This window comes from Triticum dicoccoides, chromosome 2B, assembly GCF_002162155.2.
Source record: "Triticum dicoccoides isolate Atlit2015 ecotype Zavitan chromosome 2B, WEW_v2.0, whole genome shotgun sequence".
Taxonomy (NCBI): Eukaryota; Viridiplantae; Streptophyta; class Magnoliopsida; order Poales; family Poaceae; genus Triticum; species Triticum dicoccoides.
This window is the reverse complement of record NC_041383.1, coordinates 819206220-819215931: the sequence shown is the minus strand read 5'-3', so window position 1 is coordinate 819215931 and position 9712 is coordinate 819206220.

The following is a 9712-nucleotide window of genomic DNA, read 5'->3' as shown; positions in this document are numbered from 1 at the left end:
GGGGGGGGAGGAGGTGGGCCGGGCCGGCCAGATGGGCTGGCCAGCTGGGCCAGGTAAGTGGCGCCAGGTAATTCCCTTCTCTCTCTGTCTTTTTCTAATTATTTCAGTTTTCTATTTTGCAGGTTTGTTTTGAATTTGGTTTTGAAACCAATTCAATTTATTTTGCTTCTGACAATATTTTTAGGAGCTAAAGGAATTGAAACAATGCTCCACAAAATATTTCAGAATTTATTGGACCTATATTTATTTAATAGTAGATATAAATCCAATTCAAATAATTATTGATTTAATTCAAATGCCCAAATTAAATGTTTCTGAGACACCAAAAATATTGGTTTGGATTTTACCTCTTGCCAATATTTCCAGAGGATAACAGGAACATTTTCTTGGACACATTTGAGAAGATTTAATTGTTGGTTATTTTTAGAGGTTTCTGAGGCTTTGAAAATCCCTCAATTCAAATTTCATTTGAATTTAAACATGATGCAGCAACCAAGCTAGTCCAAGGCCAGGGTAAAGCTAGGGATGTGACACAGAGTCGGCCCTGTAGGCTTGCCCGTCGCCCGGCCTAGCGCCGGCACCAGCAGGCGGTCGTAGATGGGGACGAACAACAGGATGCTCGCTGGCCCTTGCGTCTGAAGCGCCGCCGGGGGCAGCTCCAGGCCGCCGAAGACGCGTCGGTCCAATGTGCGTCCTTGCTTGTTGAAGAGCGTCATGATCCGCGCGTACGCCACACCGTATGCGAGGCACGCCGCCCAGATCGGCAGCAGCCGCAGCACGCCACGTGCCTCCTCCGACTTGGCTGCGCCATTTTCTTCTTGCCATCCTTTTGTACGGAGGAAGCTCGAGCTCCTTGCGAGCGCCATGAGGCTGCGACCGAGGCGGGCGAAGGGGCTCTCGGCGCCCGGGGTGGGTGCATAGAGGCGATAGGTGCGGGTGCCGGAGAGGAAGACGGCGAAGGCGCACAACATGATGGCACAAAGCAAGCCGAAGCCGATCCCCCAGCCGATGTTCTCCTGGATGTAGCTGACGACAGTGACGGCGACAGAGATGCCGATGGCCATGGAGAAGTACCACCAGTTGAACAGGGAGCTGCGGGACGCCCGCTCCTTGGGGTGATCGGCATCGAACTGGTCAGCGGCGAAGGCGAGGCCGCATGGCTTGTCGGCCCCCTGTGCGAGAGGAATGAGGTAGATCGAGGCGTAGAAGAGGGCCACCTGCAGCGATGAAGGGCGTCTGGAGCGTGGTCACTAGAGTCATCATGCCATATCCCTGCATGGATACAGACGATTTTGTTTTACTTGGTTAGTGTTTTCTAACGTTTAATATCCGATGTAGAAGACAAATTCAAACTATAAGAAAATTTTAATTTTTTGGGCCTATATATTTAAAACCATATTTGGAACTTGGTTAATGTCAACCGACAAACTAAACAAAAAATCTTAGACTAATTTATCGGGATTCACATCAAGAACTAAGATATAAAAATCATGATCTGGTGCAACATGGTGAAAAAACTGAAGTTCCGTTCAACATGGCATCTATAAGAAGTAGATACTCTAGGTTGCAATTTACTCAAATTTACGAGCGATTGAGTAGACTCTAAAACTTGACCCAGTTTCAGCCAAGTAAAAATATTTTGATTTTGGAGTTCCGTATGAGTGGACCGTTTAAGTAGATGTGAGACCATGTTTTGTTTTCAGGAATGGTGAAAACCCCTCACCTCTCACCTCATAGCGCACTCAACTACGACCCATTTCCAGCAACCTGGAAGTCGATATGCTAAAATGATGATAACATTTGCAAAGTCGCAGTCAAAATAACTATGAGCTGCACGAAAAGTGATATTCTTAACTAAGACACAACTTCAAAGGACCAACACAATGAATCTATAATTACACCAAAATGTTCTTATTTTTTTGAGAAACAGGAGAGAGGCAAAAGCCGAAGGAGAAATTGGAAAGAGATAACCCACCAGCGCAAAAGAAAAGGAAAGAGATAACCCACAAGCGAAAGAGATACTACATCAAACAAAACTTTTTTTCCGCCAAGTAGACAAGTTGACCCAGGTAACTTCCGCATTTTGTTGACCAAATTACTGGGGGTTAAGACAACAACCTTTTTTTTCTTTTTTTTTTCAATAAATATAAACCAGTACTAATTACCCCAGTTCCTCTCAGAAAAGTTTATCACGCTGGATACCAGCATGGTGTTCAAGTACAAATTTGACAAATACTCCTTCGGTCCCAAAATAAGTGTCTGACTTAGTACGGAGTTAGGAGGAAGTTATTTGAACACAATATATTATAGATATATCTCAGAAAACAAGAAGAAATCAAGAACTCCCTTCATTCCTAAATATAAGACTTTTAAAGATTCCATTATAGACTACATATGAAGCAAAACGAGTGAATCTACATTCTAAAGTCCATAGTAAAATTTATACAAAGTCTTATATTTAGGAACGGAGGGAGCATCAAACATGTGCTAAAAAGGCAGTACCGCGTCAAATCAAAATAGTTGTAGAGATTTCCAAAATTAAAAAAAAAATCCGATTTTTGCTGCAGTACTGCATTGTCCGAAGTCAACATATTCGTTGAGGTGCATCCTGCGTCTCATCTCATGTTAGTTTACAGCCGCGTGTCTGACGTGTGATAGCATCTAGTACTGTGCATGACGATGATGGTGCAGCGAACAGAGAGGTAAGAAGTGAACGCGAAGCAAAATGAACACCTTTACCGTACCAGGACGTAGAGGGTGCAGGCGACGATGATGGAGCGGTAGCGGCCGAGCCAGGAGTCGGCCACGAAGGCGCCCAGCAGCGGCATCAGGCAGGCCGTGCCGGACCAGGCGTTGACGGCGGCGGCAGCCGCGGCGTTGGAGTGGCCCAGCGGCCCCGTCAGGTACGTGATGAGGTTCGCCGACACGCCGAAGTAGGCGAAGCTGCCCGCGATCTCCACCACTGCACGCAGGACGCAGCCAGATCGACCTCATGTCACGCCGGATGGAACAAGAAGATCACTGCTTAACGCCTTAACGAACGAACAGGGGAAGAGCGCGTGTGGACTGTGGAGAGTACGTACCGCAGACAACCGCGACGATCACCCGTGCCACCTGAGGTCACCAGGACAACCGCGACGATCGCAGACTCCCAGGTCTGGATCTGGGCATTGCCCCTGAGAAAGAGTGCAAGCCCGAGCCACCTGACGCTACCCCCTCGTAGCCCACACGAGCAAGAGGAGAGCCACCACCGCCGCCATAGTGCTAGCCGGAGAGCCAACCATGCAACCCACCAGCCGGGGCCACCATTCCGGCAACCATGTCCCTAGTCACCGCCAACCATCTACCTCCCAACGCGCAACCAAAGTGGGAGGAACGAAACGTATCTCCTTTCACTCCTAGCCCGACATCAGCTATCTGGCCTGGCACTAGTAGAAAACAGGGCTTTGGTTCGGGCCTGGCCAGCCCATTAGTCCCGGTTCTTCATGAATCGAGACCAATGGGGGACATTAGACCCGGTTCATGAGCCCAGGGGGCTGGCCGGGGCCTCGTGGGCATTGGTCCCGGTTTGTCTGGATCCATTTGTCCCGGTTCTAGGCAAGAACCTGGACCAATGGTCCACGCTCCTGGCCCATAGCCATTGGTACCGGTTCGTGCCATGAACCGGTATAGAAGGGGGGGATTTAGTCCCGGTTCATGCCACGAGCCGGGACAAATAAGTTGCCTATATACACCCATCGCCGTGGCAGAGCACTCTGTTTTTTCTCGCCGACGAGGGGAGGGCATTTGGGTGCCCTATGCAGATGAGGTGTTCGATGAAATGTCTGAGCCACGCTAGTTAATCGTTCTTCTCTCAAAACTCGACCTCCGAGCTCCATTTTCCCCAAGATTTGTCTAGGTTTAGAGGTCCGTCACGTCCTGTCCTCGTCTTCATCGTCGTCGATCGCCCGCGCCGATCTCGTCGCCGGCATCACCGTGGTGAGCCTCTTGTTCTTATCTTCTGTCTGAAAAAAAAAATTCTTACTTCAGATAGATACTTGTCTAATTTTCTTACTTTTATTATTTCTTGTTATTATACAGTGCGATGGTTTTGGTATCCGCCCCCGTCGGCCCTCGTCCTGTCTATAATTCGGATGTGGTATATATTATCTTTTGATAACTATTTGGTTCATTTGTTGTTTATGACAATTATGTCGACCAATGTGACATAGATTTTATTTATCTAGGAGGTGGATGAACCGGAAATTCCAACCGACCCTATTGTCGAGAGGTTAAATTTAGTTAAAGAAGAAAACAATTACTTAAAGAAAAAAATAAAAAAAAATTGAGAAGGAGAAGATGATATTGGAGTTGCATGTTCCGGATGTCGTCGATGATCACAAGATCAAGATGAATGCAATGCGGTTGAAGATTAGAAAGAATAGAAAATATGACATTCATACCGAGGCTTGGTATCATTATGCAGTTGGATTAGTTGTTACCTTGGTTGCGATTATGATCGCATTTGTTTTTGCATATAAATGTTTTTCATAATTTCAATGTATGGTTTAATTAGATGCTTCGGAGAGCTATATCTTGCACATGCTATGTGGGTGAAATCCCTTTCTAACAGACGAGTTTCCGTATGAAACCCTGATACTTCGAAGGAGATTGTCTGTTTTGTACACGAAGTACATCCAGTTTTTGCCGTAAGCCTCTATACTTTCTTGCACATGCTATGTGGGTGAAATAATGATACCATGCCAACTTAGAACCTTTTCAGAGTTCCTTTCAAATGCTTTTCAATTTCATGGTCTTATAGCTCAAAATAATCAGTAAATAAATGAAAAATAACAAATGAAGTCCGAAAGGGTTGTAAACTGATTATGTGGCTTTGAATGGTGCATTTTGAACACAGAAAAACTATGGAGTTCAAATAAGTTCAAAAAATGAAATCCCTTTATAACAGACGAGTTTCCTTATGAAACCCTCCAGGTGAAGGGGAGATTCGACTGGGTTCTTCTGTGAAGACTCCATGCCTATGGCGGAAGGAGCTCATCAACCTTCCGAACTGGACGCCTCCGCCTCCTTCTCCTCCAGCGAGTCAGGGCACTCCGCGTCCTCCTCCGCCTCCTCTGGCGAGTGATCAGGGCACTCAGCCTCCTTCTCTGGCCCGTGGCGGCACTCCGCCCCCTTCTCCGCCTGCGCCGGCGCGCCCGAGCAGCCAGCCTCCTCCTTCTCCGCTCGTCAACAAGGGCGGAAAAGACCCGCCGCCGCTCCGGCTGCTCCGGCGCGTCGTCCTTCTCCTCCGCCTCGTAAGAAAGGAAAGACAGCCGCAACCGCTCCATCTGCTCAGGCGTCTAGCAGTACAGCCAGAGGCAGGCAATACAGATACGGTCCTTCTCTGAAGACTCCAGAGAAGTTACCATACGAAAGGAGCCAGGAGGAAAACGCGAAGATCGTGCAAGCCGAAGTGACCAACTTCTTTGAAGGGGTGAAAGCAAAGAAAAATCCACCTCCGGAGGAGAAGATAGATCCGGTAAAAGTGAAGCGTACTCTGGCTGCCCTGAAGAAACCACCAAAGTCTCCGGTGAAAGACAACTATGAACGCATTCTTACAAAGTCATTTATCGAAGCGGAGCGGTTGGGAAGTACTGTCAGTGGTCAAAGGTTAGCAGAACGACGAGCTAGGAAAAAAGTTGCCCAGCTCGGCGAACAAGCGAACCAATCGTTGCCCCCGCTCCAGGTGTCTAGCGTCGTCGCGAATCATCCGGGCGGGACAATGGTGCCCGGTTATAACGATCTTGGAGATTACCTGCCCGACGATGCACATTTCAATTTTTTGGAGGTGGACAAACACAAATACGTGTACGGGAAGCCTCTCATCAAAGATGAAAGATCTCTAACAACGATGATGCGAAGATTCCATGATTGGTATATGAAAACCTGCAGAGAGTCTGAGGGGAGGAATATTTTGCCGTTGAGAGTTAGAGAGGAGCATGACCTCGTTGGAATTGAACTGTTGAATGTTCCATTTGAGGAGTTCTTCGAGTTTTTCAATCTAAAGGCCCTTGATAAGTTAATGATCACTTGCTACTGCCTGTAAGTAGTACTACTTCTGTCATTAAGTCTCTATATATAGGTCAGCTCTTTCATTGCATGTATTTTTAATTATCCTCACTATATTATGCAGATTGAAGATCGCCGAATTGAAGAAAAGACAAATCGGTGATATTGGGTTCATTAACACAAATCTCATAGATACATATATGGTTAAATTTCAGGCCAAAGATACCGAGGCCAAGCTGCTACAATCGTTTGTATTAAATCAAAACAAAGCTATAATACTCTTCCCTTACGAATTCAAGTGAGTGTTACTGTCTTGTGCATATTCGGTTTCCCTTATTAGTCGAGGTTATAGTAATGTAATTGATGAGTTATGCATGCGTGCGCAGATTTCACTATATTCTCCTAGAGATTAAGCTTGAGCAGGGACTAGTAACCATCTTAGACTCGAGACGAAAAGATCCCAAGGAGTATGCGGACATGACTGAAATTCTAGAGAAGTAAGTTAAATCGATCATTATCGCACCATATCGGCAACTTCAATTTGTTCATTTCCTAATATCAAGTAATTGTTTTCTTTCTCTACTAGGGTTTGGAAAAAATTCACCTCAAAAACTCCGGGACTGCCGAAGAAGCTGGAATTTAGACACCCGAAAGTAAGTACTATAGTAGCATATATGTTCCACGCATCTCCTACTGATTCAGGCGCTAGTTTCATCAATACCAGGATGCTCGCCGGCCCCAAGGTCTGTAGTGCTGCCGGGGGCAGCTCCACGCCTCCGAAGATGCGCCGGTCCAATGTGCGTCCTTGCTTGTTGAAGAGCGTCATGATCTGCGCGTAAGCCACGCCATACGCCAGGCACGCCGCCCAGATTGGCAGTAGCCGCAGCATGCCACGCGCCTCCTCCGACTTGGCTGCGCCATTTTCTTCTTGCCATCCTTTTGTACGAAAGAAGCTCGAGCTCCTCATGAGCGCCACGAGGCTGCGATCAAGGCGGGCGAAGGGGCTCTCGGCGCCCGGGGTGGGCGCATAGAGGCGGTACGTGGGGTGCCGGAGAGGAAGACGACAAAGGCGCATAACATGATGGCACAGAGCAAGCCGAAGCCGATCCCCCAGCCGACGTTCTCCTGGATGTAGCTGACGACAGGGACGGCGACGGAGATGCCGATGGCCATGGAGAAGTACCACCAGTTGAAGAGGGTGGTTGGCATCGAACTGGTCAGCGGCGAAGGCGAGGCCGCATGGCTTGTCGGCTCCCTCTGCGAGAGGAATGAGGTAGAGGCGTAGAGCGAGGCGTAGAAGAAGGCCACATGCAGCGATGAAGGGCCATTTATCAGTCGGACCAGGATGCCATACCTGCTGCATGTGCTAGGCATGGCTCGAAGGTTTTAATCGGTTTTTTCTTGGTCCACATCGACCTGTATGTGTACACAGTCCGTACACTCTGCTGAACCAACATCTTGTCATCGATTACAGTAGTGGTCGACATTTCAGTCGCCATTATCACGTATTTCCATGATTATCTATCTATTCAACCACTCATGCATCTCGTATGGTCATCGGTCGGTTCAGATATGCAACTCTCACGCCAATGCACAAAATCGCAGGAACAGTCTGAGACCAATCTATTACCTCTCTTATTGGGAGATTTGTTCTTTCTGAGACCAACCTATCCTTGATATACATCAATCTAGCCTGTAGTACTGTAGTAGCTAGTAGTTGATCACTGATTAGCATCCCAATTACGGCGCAACACACTTCTCACAACTTGCATCCATCAGCATGTACCTGAAAATTGCAGTTGCAACTTGCAAATAGCAGCAAGCCTGGTGTGCATCTCCATTGTGCTAATGAATGTACTATAACCGAGATAAGTACAGTTAATTGAGTGCTTAATCTGGAACGAACTCGCATGATTTGTGCATTCTATTTCTATCCGCCCAATCTGGCGGCGATGTAGGATGCAAGCAATAGAGTGGAGATATACAAAACTGCAAGACACACTTAGATAATTAAGTATGTACGCAGTATCATAAGTGTTCTTCTACGTGCTCAAATTCGCCCGCGGCAAACAGTAAAAACTGAAACAAAAATTAGTTAAAAGTTGGATCGTTGCAGATCATGTAAGAAGTGCCAAAAGTGAATTCCGATCCAATGGATAGATAGAGATTGTTGCACGATCCCCACAATACCGACCCTGACCAGAAATTTTATCGTGTGAACACCGACCACTACACTGCACAAAAAGAGACATAAGCAAGCGTGCAAACAAAAAGAAGAGACCATAAAAAGCAGAAGACAGAAAGCAGTTTGGACCCGTCTTTCTTTCCGGCCGTTCATCGATCTAGTCTTCTTGCAACTAAAGGAGGATGGCCAATTAGTCTAGGTCAGAAAGAAGAAAATAAAAGGCAGATGATCAATATAATACGTACCCCTACGGCCCTACGTGTGTATTGTCGTGGAAACCTGAAGCCAGACTATTTAAACAGCGCAAAAAAGGCGGACGGAGATCTTGTGAGATCCAAAGCAAATAGACTGAAGGAAATTGTCCTGGATTCTTCCTTGACCAGTGACCTGAGATCGGACGCGGCCGGTGTCCTCGTCATTGGCGTCGCGATCGTGTAACTTCTGGTCCAATAAAAATGATCGGGATGGCAACCTGTGAATAGTACTCAGTCCTCACAACAGCTCCTTCCTTCGATCATTCAGTAGAGAGAGAAATGTGTGGCCGGCCATGCATAGGCTTGCACCATCGATCGATCGCAGTAGCTATCTTATCTTGCTCGGCAGTCACTTCGGAGGCCAAAGAGAAGAAGATATGCTAGTATGTCTCCATTGCACAAGCCAATCCAGCCGGTCCCCGAAATGGCGGACGCATGTATATATTTTCATCGTTGCATTTAAGCTAGCCTAGCTTTAAACATGTTAGCTTCCATCGTTTTCTACCATAGCGAGGCAAAAGCAATGCCAATTTATAGCCTCCGTGTGATCTGAACACGTCGAATGCAAATCGGGTTCGTAGTAATAATCAAGTCCGTGCATCTATACCAATATGAAAACACCCAAAGAAGCACATCCACTTAATCTAGGCCATTAAACCATGCCAACCAAACGACCAATATTATTCTAACTACAATCGCTCAACATGTTTAGCATGCAATTAATACCATACCGAACATCAATATCAGCGCAAATCACGTAATTACATGTAACTTATATCCTACTACCTAATTTCAGCACGTAATTAATTTATATCCTACCTAATGTCAATCCCTAAATAATTGATGGTAACATGTTTAGAATTATTACAGTCCGTACACCATGCTCAATCAGCTTTATTTACGCGTCTTTTTTGTCATTATTAATTGGTTTATCACATTTTTAGAAAAATGCACTTTACCAAAGAAAAATCAAGCCTCTCCATTTCAAAATAAAATAAAATAAGATCATATATGCATAGGGCGGACGAGTAAAAACCAAATTATAGCAATAAAAGATTCAGAAAGTGATTTTTTGTGGTACTTGCTTACTAAAAACAAGAGAATTGTCCATGTTTTTTTAATAATTTGTGGTGTGTGCATACTAAAATGTTTGAATTGTTCATATTTTTTTCTTTCTAATTTACTGCGGCATGTGATGGACTAAAGAGCCAGGCTCGAGTCTCAC